The 16,640-nt window shown below is 38.1% G+C and overlaps 1 pseudogene; it reads right to left on the reverse strand.

Moving 5' to 3' along the window:
* Positions 1–1,127: 1,127 nt before the first annotated feature.
* On the reverse strand, positions 1,128–3,618 carry LOC138149666 (glutamine--fructose-6-phosphate aminotransferase [isomerizing] 1 pseudogene; annotated as a pseudogene).
* Positions 3,619–16,640: the final 13,022 nt, after the last annotated feature.

Genomic DNA, 16,640 nt, shown 5'->3' on the forward strand with positions numbered 1-16,640 from the left:
ATTTGCTATCTTTTTATAGTGCCTATTTGTCTAAATTTACTCCCTAGAGAAGGGAGTCTGGCTGCGGGCACTTGGCGCCTGACATCCTGACTCTCAGTACATCAGATGTTCTTTCCCTTATAGTAAGGTGCTTCTGTCTTGTGCAGCCTCTGTTGTTTAGAACACAATTGACTAGGCTTCACACAAGGCTCAGTCAGTTATCCTTTTTATATAAAAATTTGCTTATCAAAATATTAGCATACTATGTGCAAGGTACTCTGTGAGGGAATAAAGTGCCCTATATAACTTTCATATGCACCAATTATCTCAAATATAATGCTATTCTCAAACATAGCATGCTTCCTTTGAGCCTACTTTAACTCCTAAACACACACTACTTCTCTTTCACTGATTTTACTGACCCCATTGTTAACTCTTTTTTTTTTTAATAAAAAAATCCACAGTCTGACTTCCCCTATTATTACACTAAGACCTCCAAAAATCTGTAGCAGCTGTATCCCAGCACAGTCTCTGGGGCACAGATGTTCCTACTTTCCACCTAGCACATCCCTAGGCTTTACTGACTGCCGTGACTGGGTTGCTAAAAGGCTTTTAACCTCCTTGATTCAAAACTGCCTTGCCTCTTGAAAAGGGAGTTACCCACCATGAAAGCTCAGATCTGATACAGGGCTGAGAATGCAGAAGTACTGTTTTCTAGGCTGTCAGAACATGTTTAGCAACAAGCTATAGAGCAAGAATTCTTTAGCCAAGGTCTGTAAACTTGTTTTCAAAAAATATTTTAATTTTTTTTAAATTGGTAACTTCTAATGTGATTTCTTTCCTTTGTAACCCAATGTATTTTATTTTATGCATTCAAAAAGATGGTTCTGAGATTTCAGAAGGCTTAAGAACCTCTACTATACAGATTTTAGCAAAAAGAAAAAAGGAAGAAAATTGCTTATGACCTAACAAGATTGGAAGTAGAGGTCAGGACTCAATGCTGCCCACACTTTCTGTGCTCTGTTTCTCTTAGGGCTATTCCTGGCAGATAGACCTTCTTTATTCTCTTGACCCACTTTGGGCAACTGGAGAGGCAGGAGTGTTACTTTGGTGGTCAGAGGAGAAGTTAGAGTAGATGAGTCTTTTTTTTTTTTTAGCCGCCTGAGGAGACACTATTTAATAAAATAAAACCCTCTTCATAGGCCCCAAACTTAAGCCTTAACAATCTTTTAAAGAAAAATGATAGTTTAAGACCTCTTCCTGACAGAGATTTCATTATTCAAAACAACAACAGCAAAAATACATGTTGGAAAATAAGAAATCATTTTCACAAAAAAATCAACAACAACCATTAACTAATTAAGTGGAAAAATAATAATAGCTGAAAAATTTAGATTTAATGAAATAAGGCTAAAAGGGAAAGATTTTAAAGATTAAGTTATCTGATACAAAAAAGACTTCTTTCACTATTATCTCCTCCATTATTTCAGATGTATTTTATTCCACGGTTACAGATTTGGCCAGATTTCTTGGGAAATCAACATCATATCCTCTCAGAACAGCAAGATGGAAAGCCAGTAGTTGCAAAGGGATAACACTGAGAATTCCCTGCAGACAGCCCACTGAATGGGGCACCTTGATTGTCCTCTTAATGTTCTTGATAGTCTCAGTGTCTTCTTTGTCACAGATGATCACAGGTCATCCCTGTCGAGCAACAACTTGCTGTAGAGCATTCTGGCACTTAGCATATGTATTATCTCTCATGATGATCATGATGACAGGCATCAATTTATCTACCAAAGCCAATGGGCCATGTTTTAATTCACCAACTAAGATACCTTCTGAATGCATGTATGTGATTTCTTTGATTTTTAGGGCTCCTTCCAAACATGTAGCATAGTGATATCCACGTCCCATAATCAATACTGATTTTTGATGATAAAGTTCTATGGCCAGTTTCTGAATTTCATCATCCATACTTAATACTTCCTTTATTAAATCAGGCAACCCCTTCAAACCAAGCACTATTTCTTTGCGTCTTTCTTGCATTGAAATCCTATCATCACACATCATGAGGGCAAACATCACCAAAGATACAAATTGGCTTGTATATGCCTTTGGCTGGCCACACCAATCTCTGGACCGGCATTAATATGAACTCCACAATCTGTCTCCCTTGATATGGAGCTGCCAACAGTCTTTGTAATTCCTACTGTTAAGGCACCCCTCTCTTTACAATACCTAAGACCCATTAATGTATCTGCTGTCTCTCCTGACTGACTGATGAAAAAGCAAACATCATCTCGAAAAACTGGAGTGTTTCTATCCAGAAAGTCACTGGCAAGTTCCACCATAACAGGCAATTCTGTCAACTCCTCAAGAACTTGACGAGTTGCAACGCCAGCGTGATAACTTGTGCCACATGCAATAAGGATCAAACGTCGACATCTCTGGATTTCTTTGATGTGATCTTTCAAACCTCCCAAATTTACAGTATAATCATTGAAGTTGACTCTTCCTCTCATTGTGTTAACAACAGATTCAGGCTGCTCAAAAATTTCCTTCTGCATAAATGAACTGAAGTTGCCCTTCATGATCTGCTGTAGTTCCATCTGTAATGTCTGTACAGCTCGGCCAGGGTGATCTCCTGCTGTACGCTTAATTCGGTGAATGGAAAGACGACCATCCACCGCAGCTGCCACATCATCATCTTCAAGAAAGATCACACGGTTGGTGTGTTCTATGACAGCACTTGCATCAGAAGCAAAGTAATATTCAACAGCTTTTTCTTCGACAGGAAAAAGGCAAGTAGTGCTATCCACACAAGAGAGGCTACAACTTCCTTTCTTGTCTTTGCCTGTTCTGTACAGTATTGGAATATGGTCCGTGGACAGCTTATGCTCACTTCGTACTCCAATCAGGAGTGGGCTTCCTCGCCTTGTACCTACTGCTTGTCTAGGGTAAGGCACACTTTTAAACACAAGTGCAAAGGCACCTTCCAGTTGTTGGATTACTCTCTCCACCAGTGTTGTGAAACTGATATCATCACTTTCTCGGTTGTCATACATGTATTTAACAAGTTTAGCAATTGACTCTGTATCTGCTTCAGATTCAAAATCATAACCTTTGCTTTCCAGAAACTTTCTCAAATCTTTGTAATTGGTGATGATCCCATTGTGAATTACAACAAATTCATTGTTTTTATCAGAGCGCTGAGGATGGCTATTAACTGGACTAGGTTTCCCATGGGTGGCCCAACGGGTATGAGCTATTCCAAGATGGACATCAAATTCTATATCCAGGTCCATATCCTGTTGTTTGTTAACTTCTTCATCCATTGCCTTAACTTTCCCTTTCTTCTTAATAAGCTGGATTTTGCAGGCATTGGCTTCCTAGTCTTTGTCATTGCCTCCATCAACTCCCACTCCAGCAGAATCATAACCTCTATACTCCAGTCTCTGAAGTCCCTCGATGAGGGTCTCTAAGATCTCTCTCCTTGTCCGTGGAACATGATAGTTCAGATATGCAAATATACCGCACATGGTGAGAGGTAGGTGCGCACGAGCTCGAGGCCAGGGGAGAGCTCTCTCGGAGAGTGCAGCGAGAGGCGGAGGGGCAGGAGGAGAGCAGAGGATGCCCAAGACTGTGACGCGTGTGCGAGAGAAGCTCCGAGGGAGGCCGAAGGATGCAACGACCTGATGGCACGCCTGCGAGCCTGTCTATCGGCTGCCTCTAGATGAGTCTTTTCTGTCTCTGATTCTGAGAGGCCTGGTCCTCATTTGGCATCATGTCAGGAATCAGAATAGGTCTGACCTGGCCAAAATGAGGTAATTTTAATCCCATCCCATTTACCAAAATGCTTATGTGTTTTCTGTCACTGTCAACAATTGTATCCTTGATTTATGGAAGTCAATTCTGCTGAATTTGCATGGTTGTGTTGAGCTAGGTATTTCCCCAAATGTCCATGTGGTTTCAAGTAATCATTAAAAAACTCTCTCCCTTTTTAATCGGATATAACTTTCAAATAATTCAACAGGGTTCAACAACATATTCATCCTACTGTTCACTGTTTTAGAGCCCTCATGTTATTGACTAGGATGGGGCTACATGTCCTCAAATCCCTTTTCTAAGGAATGGTTTTAATCTGGTTGAGAATACGGTAATAGAAGATTTTCATTTTGTTAAATAGAAACTCACATGCATGTGAGTTTGTAAAAACATATATGTAATGTTTTAAGGTTTACAAAGTAGTATAGTAGTATATGGTAAGTAGTATATGATGTTTTCAGGGAGGTCTAGCACCTCTGATGTGAGACTTGCCCAGCCCTTTTCAGGGATGTTCCTCCACTTTTGGTGTCTACCTGTCACCCAATTTTCACCTGTGGCTCAAAGAAGCTGGAGCTTGCACACAAGCCACACCCTGGTACAGCTTTCTTGGCAGATAGGTTAAACCAGGTTGAGTGTAACCAACCTGTTAGCAAAACAGGTTAAATTTGTTAAACCTGTTAGTTAGGGGAATGTCTAAGCATGACAAGATTTCTCTTTGTGAAATGGGGAGGTGAGACCAATTTGCTCTAACGACCATGAAGGTGGCTGAAGCTCTGTTCTGTGGAATGCTTAGAGCTTAATCGGACACTGAAGATGCCAAGATCATCCACTGAAACCCAGTCCATCACCAGTGGTCACTGGACTTTGATGATTCTGGAAGAGAGAGTGAGGCTGATGATTTTGTGCAACTGTGCATCATTTAAATCCAGTTCATGGACAAGTCAAGACATCAGAGGTGATGTCACTGATCCTCTTCAAAAACTAACGATAAGCAACAACAGTGTAACCCTTATTATGCTTAGTTTATAAGAGAGGATACAGAGTACCAGACAGCTAACAAGAGCATCTGAGATGGAACGTGAACCCAGAGCTTTTCAAACTTCATGTCAAACATTTCAAAGAGAGAAGTAAATGTCATATTCCTGCTTGACTATGGAGCTCATAAGGTCAATGGGTTATATTTTACCAGAATCTCCTTATCCCCACTGACACATAGTAATAGTTGAATAAATGCTTGTTGAATTTAATTGGTTAAAATTAGTTAAATATTTTTTATGTCTTATCAACTCTAGGTTTCATTCCTTTGGTTTGAGGCTAAATGAAATTTGGGTTGGCAGTGGTCTTCCAGACTTTAACTACCTGCTAACAATTAGCAGAGATAAGATGCCACTTTTTCTACTGATCACTCCCTGTTCTTCTTCTACTCATGGGGAAAGCTAGCCTCCATAAAATTGATTAACATTATATGCTAACTAGTAGAAAGAAGTTAGCTTTCAGGCTCTGCTATGTTTATTGTTTGTTCATTATCCTTTACTGGAACTTTTACATTAATAAATAATAGTAATATTTGTTATTATTATTACCATAACAACTTGCTTACTATGTGCCTGATGCTGTATTAATCACTTTCCAAATATTATCTCATTTAATCCTTGCGTCAGCTCTGGGAGGGAGGTGTTATTATTCTTCATTTTACAGATGAGAAACCAAGGCAAACAAAGGTTAGGTGACTTGCCCAGGATCATAGAGCTGTTAAGTGTCTGAGACCAGATTTGAACTCAGGTCTTCCTGACTCCAGACCTGGTGCTCTATCCACTATGCCACCTAGCTGCCCTAATTCTTAAAACATTCACACCATTTCCCTTTCTGAATATTTAAAAATACATTTAAACATTACAATTTTTAAAGAAAGATATATAGTTGTTTAGGTGTGACAAAAGGTGGATACTGTGCTTATAAGGCTGGTGTGATGCAGTGTATTTCTCAGCCTTTGCATGTCAGTGTTTCTCATACAGTCTGAGCTGGGGTCAAATTTCCTTTTGCCCACCCTCCACACCCCCTCACCTCCCATGAAATACAAAACTGGAGAGAAGCAGACAAGGCCAGAGAGAAGAATAGAAATCTAGCAATTCTGGAGGATGTGAAGAAAATAAATTTCCTTGTATCTTTTCATGCATTGGCATATTCCATCTTGATATTTGATATTTTTCAGAATTAACAGAGAGGCACAAAAGGTAAAAAAATGAAAGCTGGAATTTAAGTACACTTTGATGCTCTGGAGGTTTTATTTTTTAAAAAATTCTTCCAAGTACAATAGAAACAAATTTGCCCAAATTAATATATACTTAATGGATATTAAAGCCTGACTTATGAATGTATTATCTATTCACAATCAAATAGATACATCATTTTCTTTATAAATGGTGATGTTTCCCATAAATAAAGCCAAATTAGATTGTCAGCAAAGATTTTGATTGTTCAAAAATATTTAAATATATCCCCATAAATTAAACAAGTCTGACATATCAGATACAAACTGGAAATTAGGTGACTCAAAAAAGAGAATTAATGTTCTGTCTTATAAGGGAATATAAAACCAGTTTTAAAATAAAAAAAATTACTGTTTAAAGAAAACAGGAAGTGGGATAAAGAATCATTTGATTACCATAATACAAAAAAATATATTCAGGAATGAAAAGATGGCAAAGAATCTCGACTAATTATTTGATATGGAGTTTGTAATGAAAGCTGTTAGGGAGTCTCACTCTGATACTGTCATTTGAAAGCAGCAACTCAGAGTTATTACAGTAAATAATGGGAAATACTGTGAATTGGTATGCCTGATTTGTGATCAAGATATAAATAAAATACTTCATTACTTCAAGGGTATATAAATTTTGGTGTGTGGGAACTCCCTCAACCAATTTGAATTACATACCCATCTATAACTCAGTAGATGGCCCTTAAGAGTTGCTGTGGAAAAATTGGTTAAAATGAGTATAAAGAGTTTTATGACTTAAGTACAGCTCTGATCTTATTCCTAAGGTTCAAGGCTTCCGGAAGCTTTGGTTGGCGATGGTGTTTCAGCCTTTAACTACTTGCTAATAGTTAAGAGAGAGAAGGTGCCACTTTTCCTACTGATTCCTCCCCAGTCATTCTGTTTCCCATATGAATTCATTACCCTGCAGACAATCTAGACCGGAGCCTCTAGACTCATAAGGGTTCTTAACCTGGGGTATTTGAAAAGTGTGTGTATGTGTAAATATATATGTATATATGTGTATATGTATATGTATATGCATGTGTGTGTATTTACATACACACAGATATAATGAGTTCACACACATTTACATATACATATATACGTGTATTTCAATATTATGTTTCCTTTGTGATATTATATATTTTGCTTTATGCTTTAAAAAACATCTTTCTGGGAAGGATTGTTTATAGATTTTACCAGACTGCCAAAAGAGTTCATAACACAAAAATGGTTAAGACCCTCTGCTCTATAGGGACTATTTGACTACTTCTCAGACAATAGATATATTGTCTATCCCTAGGCCAGTACTTAAAGCTATTCCAATTTGGTAACTAATGGCTATCAGAGCTTGTATTCCACAGGCATACCTTATAGGAACACTGGGTTACCTCCATATTACCATGAGCATACAGAAGGAGTAGAATTCTAGTGATGGGCAAATAATTTTTAAAAGCTAAGAAAAATACAATTATAAAACATAAATGTAAAAATATACATAAATATATAAAAATCATGGAGAGGTGGTTCACTCAATAATTTTGAGGAAACTTTGGAATTGTTGGGCAAAATATGACAGAAGTCTGACTGGCAGACTATTATTGTTAATCTTTTCTGAGGGAACTACAGATTGATGAGTCCCACTTCTATACCTGGAAATCTGGTAGATTTTATGTTAAAGGTCAATTTATTTGAACATCAAAGAAAATGTAAGCCTGATAATATTCCCAAGGGAAGATTTGCACCTAATAGATATATGGGAATATTTTAATAAACTAGTAAGTATTCACACAAAGGAGACCCTTGTTAATATTTCTGACACTTAGAAAGCCTTTGACCATTTTATATTTCCCCATTATTTGAAAAAATGTCACTGTAGTTTGGACCATATTTTTTTATCTTATATAAGAAATTGCCTTGTAAACAAGGCATAAAGGTATGAATGATCAGGCACTATTTTCGAATCAGTTGCCAAAGTGATTTTCTTTTCTTCTTTTACTTTTTTTATTTAAAGCAATCAGGGTTAAGTATCTTGCTCAAGGTTACATGGCCAGTTATTTCTGGGTGTAGTGCTAAGTATCTGAGCCCGGATTTGATTGCCAGGTCATCCCAACACTGGAGCTGGTGCTCTTACTCGCTGAGCCACCTGGCCGCCCCTAAGCAATTGGGGTTAAGTAACTTGCTCAAGGTTATGTGGCCAGGTATTTCTGGGTGGGTGCTAAGTGTCTGAGCCCGGATTTGATCCTCAGGTCATCACGACACTGGAGCCGGTGCTCTCACTCGCTGTGCTACCTGGCTGCCCCCAAAATGATTTTCTTAAAGATTCATGTCACTTCCCTACTCAATAATTTACAGCAACTCCCTATTACCTCCTGGATCAAATATAATGTTCTCTGTTGGGCTTTTAAAACTCTTGACAACCTGTCTCCTTCCTACCTTTCCAGTAGTCTCACGTGATTTTCTTCACTCTAATTCAGCTGTTAGCTCTCTCTCCATGCCTAGAAGTCTTTCCTTACTGAGTTCTGCCCTTAGCCTCCCTGATTTCCTTCAAGACTTACCTGAAATGCCATCTTCTGACAGAGGCCTTTCCTGGTAGCCTAGCTGCTAGAACCTTCCATTTGAAGATTATTTTCCATCTACTCTATGTGTACCTATTTATTTATATATTAATTTTGAATGTAAGCTTCATAAGAGTAGGTACTGTTTTTGCTTTTCTTTATATGTTTCATTCATGGTATTTGTATCCTTATTGCCTAGCACATAGAAGGTGCTTAATAAATATTTGCTGATCAATTATTGTTTGATATATCTAGTACTTAATATAGTACTTGGCATGCAGAAGATGGTTAATAAATACTTTTTGATAGATTATTGATGTGTAGTTTGGCTGAGTTAATATGGCGGAGTAGAAACAGGACTTCCATGCAGCTCCAGCTCCCACCTCCTCCAATTCATGTAAAAAAATTACTCTAGACAAACTTTGGAGCCACAGAAACCACAAAATGTCAGTGAGAAGCTAGCCTCCCACTGAGGATAGACCAGCAGGCTGGAAGGGAGCAGCTGGCACAGCCCTTTGGGAGCCGAGCCCAGCCCCACATGAGGCTGAGGTTTTAGCCTTAGGGTGGGCCTGACCAGCTGCCAGCTGGAGGGACTTCAGTTCACCAGAAGCTGTGGCGGTTTCCAGATTTGTCAACCCATAGATGCCAAGGACAAAGTGAGAGGTCAGTGCAGTGTGGACATTGGGACCTGGAAATTCAGAGTGCCATTCGGCCTTTGCCCTCAGGGCAAGAAGCAGCTGAGGCACTGTGGCTGGGCAGTCTCTGACTTGTGACTGCTTCAGAGCTCCTGGTCTGCAGATTGTAGGGGTCCAAGCAACCAGTCTGAGGGATAATCACTCTTGCTTTAACCTGCTTGGATCTGAATTGCTGTCTAGGGTGGAAGTCCTGGGGTGCATGAGCAGTCTGCCAGAGTGTGTGCAGGCTTCAGAGAGCGAAAACCCCAGCATTTAGGATAAAGCTCCCATTTCTGGTAGCAGAGTGCTACTTAGGCAAAAGGCTCAAAAGTCAAGTAATTGAGTGACAACATGAACAAGCAAAGGAAGCAAAGCAAAGAGAGAAAGCCAACTTTATACTCCTGTTTTGGGGACAAAAAAAGATCAAAGCATGGAACAGGAGGAAGGCAGAAAAGTCAGAACTCCTGCATCAAAAGCTTCCAAGAAAAATATGAGCTGGTTATAGGACATTGAAGAGCTTAAAAAAGATTTTGAAAAGCAAATAAGAGAAGTAGAGGAAAAATTGGGAAGAGAAATGAGAACAATGCAAGAAAATTATGAAACGAGTCAGCAACCTGACTGAAGAACATAACACCTTAAAAAATAGACTAACTCAGATGGCAAAAAAGGCTCAAAAAGGCAATGAGGAAAAGAATGCCTTAAAAATCCAAATTTGCCAGAAGGAAAAAGTATCTCAAAAGCTCACTAAAGGGAATCATTCCTTCAGAATTAGATTGTAGCAAATGGAACCTAGTGACTTTATGAGAAATCAAGATACTATTAATCAGATCCAAAGGAATGAAAAAGTAGAAGGCAATGTGAAATATCTCATTGGAAAAACCACTGACCTGGAAAATAGATTCAGGAGAGATAATTTAAAAATCATTAGATTATCTGAAAGCCACGATCAAAAAAAGAACCTAGAAATCATCCTTCAAGAAATTCTCAAGGAAATTTGCCCTGATGTTTTAGAACCAGAGGGCAAAATAGAGGTTGAAAGAGTCCACAGACCAACTCCTGTAAAAGATCTCAAAAATAAAACTCCTATGAATATTATAGCCAGGTTCTGGAGTTCCCAGATTAAGGAGAGAATATTACAAGCAGCCAGGAAGAAACAATTTGAATATCATGGAAACACAATCAGGACAACTCAGGACCTGGCAACTTCTACTTGAGGTATTGAAGGGCTTGGAATATATTCCAGAGGTCAAATGAGCTAGGATTAAAACCAAGAATCACCTACCCAGCAAAACTGAGTATCATGTACCAGGGGAAAATATGGTCTTTAAGTGCAATAGAGGACTTTCAAGCATTCTTGATGAGAAAACTAGAATTGAATAGAAAATTTGACATTCAGATACAAGAAGCAAGAGAACATGAGGTTAAGCAGGGAAACGAAATGATAAGGAACTTATCAAAGTTGAACTACTTATATTCCTACATGGAAAAACGATAAGTATAACTTATGAAACTTTTCTCTGCATAAGAATAGTTGAAGGGAATAGAAATGTATATATATATGTATATGTGTGTATATATATACATACATATATATGTCTATATAGAATGGTATATGGGCATATGAATACATATGTGAGTTTGTGTATATATGTCTACAAGTATACATAGACAGAGGGCACAGAACCAATTGAATAGGAAGGGATGATACTTAAAAGGTGAAATTAAGAGGTGAGAGGGGAATACAATGAGAAGAGATGGGGAGAGACAGAATGGGGTAAATGATCTCATATAGAAGAGGCAAGGAAAAATTGTTACAATGGGGAGGAAGAACAGGAAGGCAAAATGGAATGAGTCAATCTTATTTTCATTGAATTTGGCTCAGGGAGGGAATGACATACATACTAAATAGGGTATCTCACCCTACAGGAGAGTAGAGGGGAAGGGGAAGAAAGGGGGGATAATGGAAGAGAGGGCAGGCTGGAGGGAAGGAAGTTGGAGCACCCACTTTTGAAAAGGGACAAGACAAAGTAGAGAACAGAACAAGTCGGGGGGTGGGTTAGGATGGAGGGAAATATAATCAGTCTTTCACAATATATCCACTATCGAAATATTTTGCATAGCTACACATGTACAACCTATATTGAATTTCTTATCTTCCCAGTGAGGATGGGTGACGAGGGAGGAAGGGAAAGAATCTGTTATCAGAACTTTTAAAATCAAATGTTTAAATACACACACACACACACACACATAGTATTGTCATTATTTTATATGTAACTGAGAAATGAGACATACAGGCACTGGGGCATAGAGATCCACTGTGCCCTACTGGAAAGTCGAAGGGGGAATGGGGAAAGATATGGGAGAGAGAAGATTGGGGGGGGGGATATTCAGTGGGAATACTGCTTTGGGGTGGTAGGTAGGGAAAATTGGGGAGAAAATTTGTAACTCAAAATGTTGTGGAAATGAATGATATAAACTAAAACATAAAAAAAAGAGAAAACAAAACAAAACAAACAAAAAGATTATTGATGTGTATATTCAGGATTTAGCACAGTGTCTGGCATATGCTAAATGTTTGTTGACTAGCGTGTATAGATAATAGCTATCAACTCTGTCATCTACATGTTACACTGATAATATCTAATTTTGACCAATAGGGAAGGGCATGTTGATAAAGTAGAAAGTTCTTGAAGCACAACAGGGAATGGTGATGTGATATTGGATTTTATGAGATGGCAGAAGAATATGAGGCCTGATCTGATAGAGCTAGACTTTTCAAAGGTGTATTTCTTTTTTTTTTTCTTTTTGTAGGGAGGAAGACAAGGCAATTGAGGGTAAGTGACTTGCCCAAGGTCACATGACTAGTAAGTGTTATATGTCTGAGGCCAGATTTGAACTCAGGTCCTCCTGACTCCAGGGCCAATGCTCTATTTACTGTACTACCTAGCCGCCCCCAAAGGTGTGTTTCAAAGACAAGATATGGTCCCATGAAGTATTTTATGTCTTGATCATGAATCAGATATGGTCATAGAATCAAAGATTAATAATTATAGAGGAATCTATAGGCCACTTATTCTAACTTCCTTATTTTACAGAAAAGATACTGAGGCTGAGAATATTTGAGTAACTTGCCAAAGATCACAAAGTTAATAAGTATAAGGGGCAGAATTGGAATTAAAGTCCTCCTGGCTCTGTGTTCAGAGGCCTATTTACTTTTCCATTCTGACTCTATAATATGCTACCTAGACTCTAAAAGGAAAGTTGGATGAAGAAGGATGAGAGAATCTGATGAGTACATGTAATATCTGCATTAAGCCCAGCTCTTCCAGGTAAGGAGGGTAACAAAAGCTGAAGAATCATCTCACAAACTTTTTGGGGGGGAAGTCTGGCTAGACAAATCCCAGATGAACGTCAATATTGACAACTTCAAAGAAAGGTAATAAATGTTTTCTAAAAATCCAATGAATTCCTGAAGTCCAGATCATTATCAATTATGAAGTTAAGATTCCCTGAAATTGTCTTTGGTTTATTTTCTGATTTTCAAGTTCAAAATGAAGACTATCTTGGACCAAACCAAACCTTAGATCAACAACATAATTAAGGCTCTGAAAACTAGTATGTTCCCTTTTCACATTTTGAAATGTTCAAAGTAATTCATAAGAACATTATATAGGTTGTTTCAAAAGTCAGCGCATTTTTTGGTTATTAGAGCTTAAGTCATTACAACTGGTTCAACTAGATCATAAAGAATTTGGAAATATCCACATTTTTCTACTTTATCTTGATTGCAGAAGAAAAAAAAACTTCATATCTACATTGCACTCAGCAACAGACATCAAAAAAAGTTTACCAAGTTCTATGATATCATTAGGAAGATAATTTTAGACACATTCAGAAGCCATTTTTCCTATTATTGAGATTTCATCTGCATCTTAAGACATGCATGTCAACATGTATGAAGAGCATATGAAAGTGTAATGCGTAAAATATGAAATCTTGAGAAAAGCAGAAAAAGTATTTGTGTTGGTTCCTTCTGAATGATTAAATGGCTTGCATTTCATGGTGTTTCGCTCAGTTTCCATTAGAAAAGCAATTTTATTTGACTAATAGCCACAATTATCTCATTTGTGGAGACCATGTTCCTAAAGCAGCTTTGTGCTTTTGTTGAATATATGAAAATTTGAAAATTGATAAAGGATTCAATTTATTATTATCTACCTTATAGACTTGATTTACTCAGGCAGAATTTGTGAAAGTGGGGGCAACATCACCTCTCTGCTATATATACATGTGTATTCATGTGCCCTGTCTGCATTCCCTGGGACAGGAAGAGAACAGAATCTGGAAATATAGTGATTACAGATATTTGAGCTAATAAGCAAATGAACTCTCGTCTATTTTACATCTTTCTTCAGGAGATGGGCATTGGAAATAAGTGGGTACTGTGAAATTGAAGGGCAATAAACATGGAATATTTTTTCCCATATGGAATCAATAAAAATGGATTTTCCTACATGAAATCCATCAATATTATACATTTATTAATTACTTTATGCCAGTGTGATAAACTAAGTTTTACCAGTGTCCCTTTGATTCTTTTCCCTAACAAAAGAAGATGGCCAGGACCCTCCTCCTCACCTAATTCTCAGGGATTAATTTTCACCAAAAGGAGACAAAGTTGCTCTGAGGACCAGATTGGCCCTGACTTCCCCACACAGCTTTCTGGTTACTCAGACATAAAAATTCCAGTCATTAATAATCTGGGCCCTTCAGACTTGGATTTCTTGAGATCACAGGAGTCCCTACATCCTGGCTGATGACCAGAGGTGTTTCTATATAAGTCCAGATAACCATGTCCAGATAAACTAAATGCCACTGTATCTTTGTTGTGTAGTCATGCTATGTTAGGGCAAAGTAAACTTTCTCTTGTTAAGTATTCAATGACTTACAAGTACCTTATTATATCCTAATGCCAAACCTGAACTTAAAAGAGTGCTTGTGTTAGAGAAAATTCTTCCATTTGGCTAATTATGGCAGGTTGGGTTGAGAAGAGATGGCAGCACCACTCACAACCTGGTTGAGTTGAAGGAAGAACCCTACAAATATGGAAGGACAGGGGGGTAAAAGGGGTGATTGGACATAATATGGTTTCTAGTTGCAAAAGCTCTCCCGAATGTGTATGTGGAGTCCTTTCTATGGTGCAGGGAGGAGGGTCTCCCACCAAACCCCCCTCAGGCAGGGGGATTACCTCAGTGGCTGATGGAGAAGGCTGCTGAGGAGGGTAAAGAAAGCACTAAGTCAGAATTCCCAGGTTATTGTTGACTGCTTTGCATAAATGGAATTGCCATCATAATAAGATTGAAAGTATACTAGACCATCCTATTCAGCAGCAAGAGGCAGAATTCTTGGCTTTTAGAGTCTATAAGTGAAAGTCAAAGGACAGCTAATGAAGTTGATCTTCACAAAAGTGAAGGGATATCTCTCTTTTTTAAAAACTTTAAAAAAAAGTTTTTTTTAGTTTACATCATTCATTTCCACAAGATTTTGAGTTGCAAATTTTCTCCCCATTTTTCCCCTATACACCACCCCAAAACAGCGATCCCACTGAATATCCCCTCCCCCAATCTGCTCTTTACCATATCTTCCCCCATTCCCTCTCTGACTTTCCAGTAGGGCACAGTGTATCTCTATGCCCCAGTGCCTGTATGCCTTATTTCCCAGTTACATGTAAAATAATAATAACAATAATGATGTATATATATATATATACATATACATATATATATAAAACATTTGATTTTAAACCTTTGAATTCCCTTGTCATCCACCCTTACTGGGAAGATAAGCAATTCAATATAGGTTGTACATGTGTAGCTATGAAAAACATTTCTAGAGTGGATATGTTGTGAAAGACTGACTATATTTCCCTCCATCCTATCCCACTCCCCCACTTGTTGTATTCTCTACTTTGATCCTGTCCCTATTCAAAAGTGGGTGCTCCAACTTCCCTCCCCCCAGCCTGCCCTCTTTTCCATTATTCCCCCTTTCTTCCCCTTCCCCCCTACTCTCCTGTAGGGTGAGATACCCTATTTAGTGTGAATGTCATTCCCTCCCTGAGCCAAATTCAATGAGAGTAAGGTTGACTCATTACCTTTTACCTTCCTGTTCTTCCTTCCCATTGTAACAGTTTTCCCTTGCCTCTTCTATATGAGGTAATTTACCCCATTCTGTCTCTCCTCATCTCTTCTCATTATATTCCTCTCTCACCTCTTAATTTCACCTTTTAAGTATCATCCCTTCCCATTCAACTGGTCCTGTGCCCTCTGTCTATGTACACCTGTACACATATATACACGTACTCACATATTTAATATATAGCCCATATACCCTCCTATATAGACACATATATGTATATATACACATATGTATATGTATATATATATAGATACACACATATACATTCCTATTCCTTTCAACTATTCTCATACTGAGAAAATTTTAATAAGTTACAATGATCATTCTTTCATGTAGGAATGTAAGTAGTTCAACTTTGTTAAGTTCCTTATTATTTCTTTTCCTTGTTTACCTTCTTATGCTTCTTGAATCTGAATGTCAAATTTTCTATTCAACTCTTTTTTTTTTCATCAAGAATGCTTGAATGTCCTCTATTCCATTGAATAATCATGAAACTGCCAGGTCCTGTGTTATCCTGATTGTGTTTCCACACTATTCAAATTGTTTCTTCATGGCTGCTTGTAATATTTTCTCCTTGACCTGGGAACTCTGGAACCTGGCTATAATATTCATAGGAGTTTTCTTTTGGGGATCTTTTTCAGGAAGTGATCTGTGGATTCTTTCAACCTCTGTTTTGCCCTCTGGTTCTAAAACATCAGGGCAGTTTTCCCTGAGAATTTCTTTTTTGTTTGTTTGTTTTATGGAGGGCAATTGGGGTTAAGTGTCTTGCCCAAGGTCATATGGGTAGTTTTTGTGTTAAGTGCCTGAGGCAGGATTTGAACTCAGCTCCTCTTGACTCCAGGGCTGGTGCTCTATTCAGTGTGCCACCTAGCCGCCCTGAGAATTTCTTGAAGGATGATTTCTAGGTTCTTTTTTTGATCATGGTTTTCAGATAGTCCAATAATTTTTAAATTGTCTCTCCTGGATCTATTTTCCAGATCAGTGGTTTTTCCATTGAAATGTTTCACATTGCCTTCTATTTTTTCTTTTGTTTGGATCTGTTTAATAGTATCTTGATTTCTCATAAAGTCACTAGCTTCCATTTGCTCCAATCTAATTCTGAAGGAATCATTATCTTCAGTGAGCTTTTGAGATTCTTTTTCC

This window comes from Petaurus breviceps, unplaced genomic scaffold (assembly GCF_028583685.1).
Source record: "Petaurus breviceps papuanus isolate PSGF00001 unplaced genomic scaffold, PetGlider_PUasm1.0 90849, whole genome shotgun sequence".
In the NCBI taxonomy this organism is placed as follows: domain Eukaryota; kingdom Metazoa; phylum Chordata; class Mammalia; order Diprotodontia; family Petauridae; genus Petaurus; species Petaurus breviceps.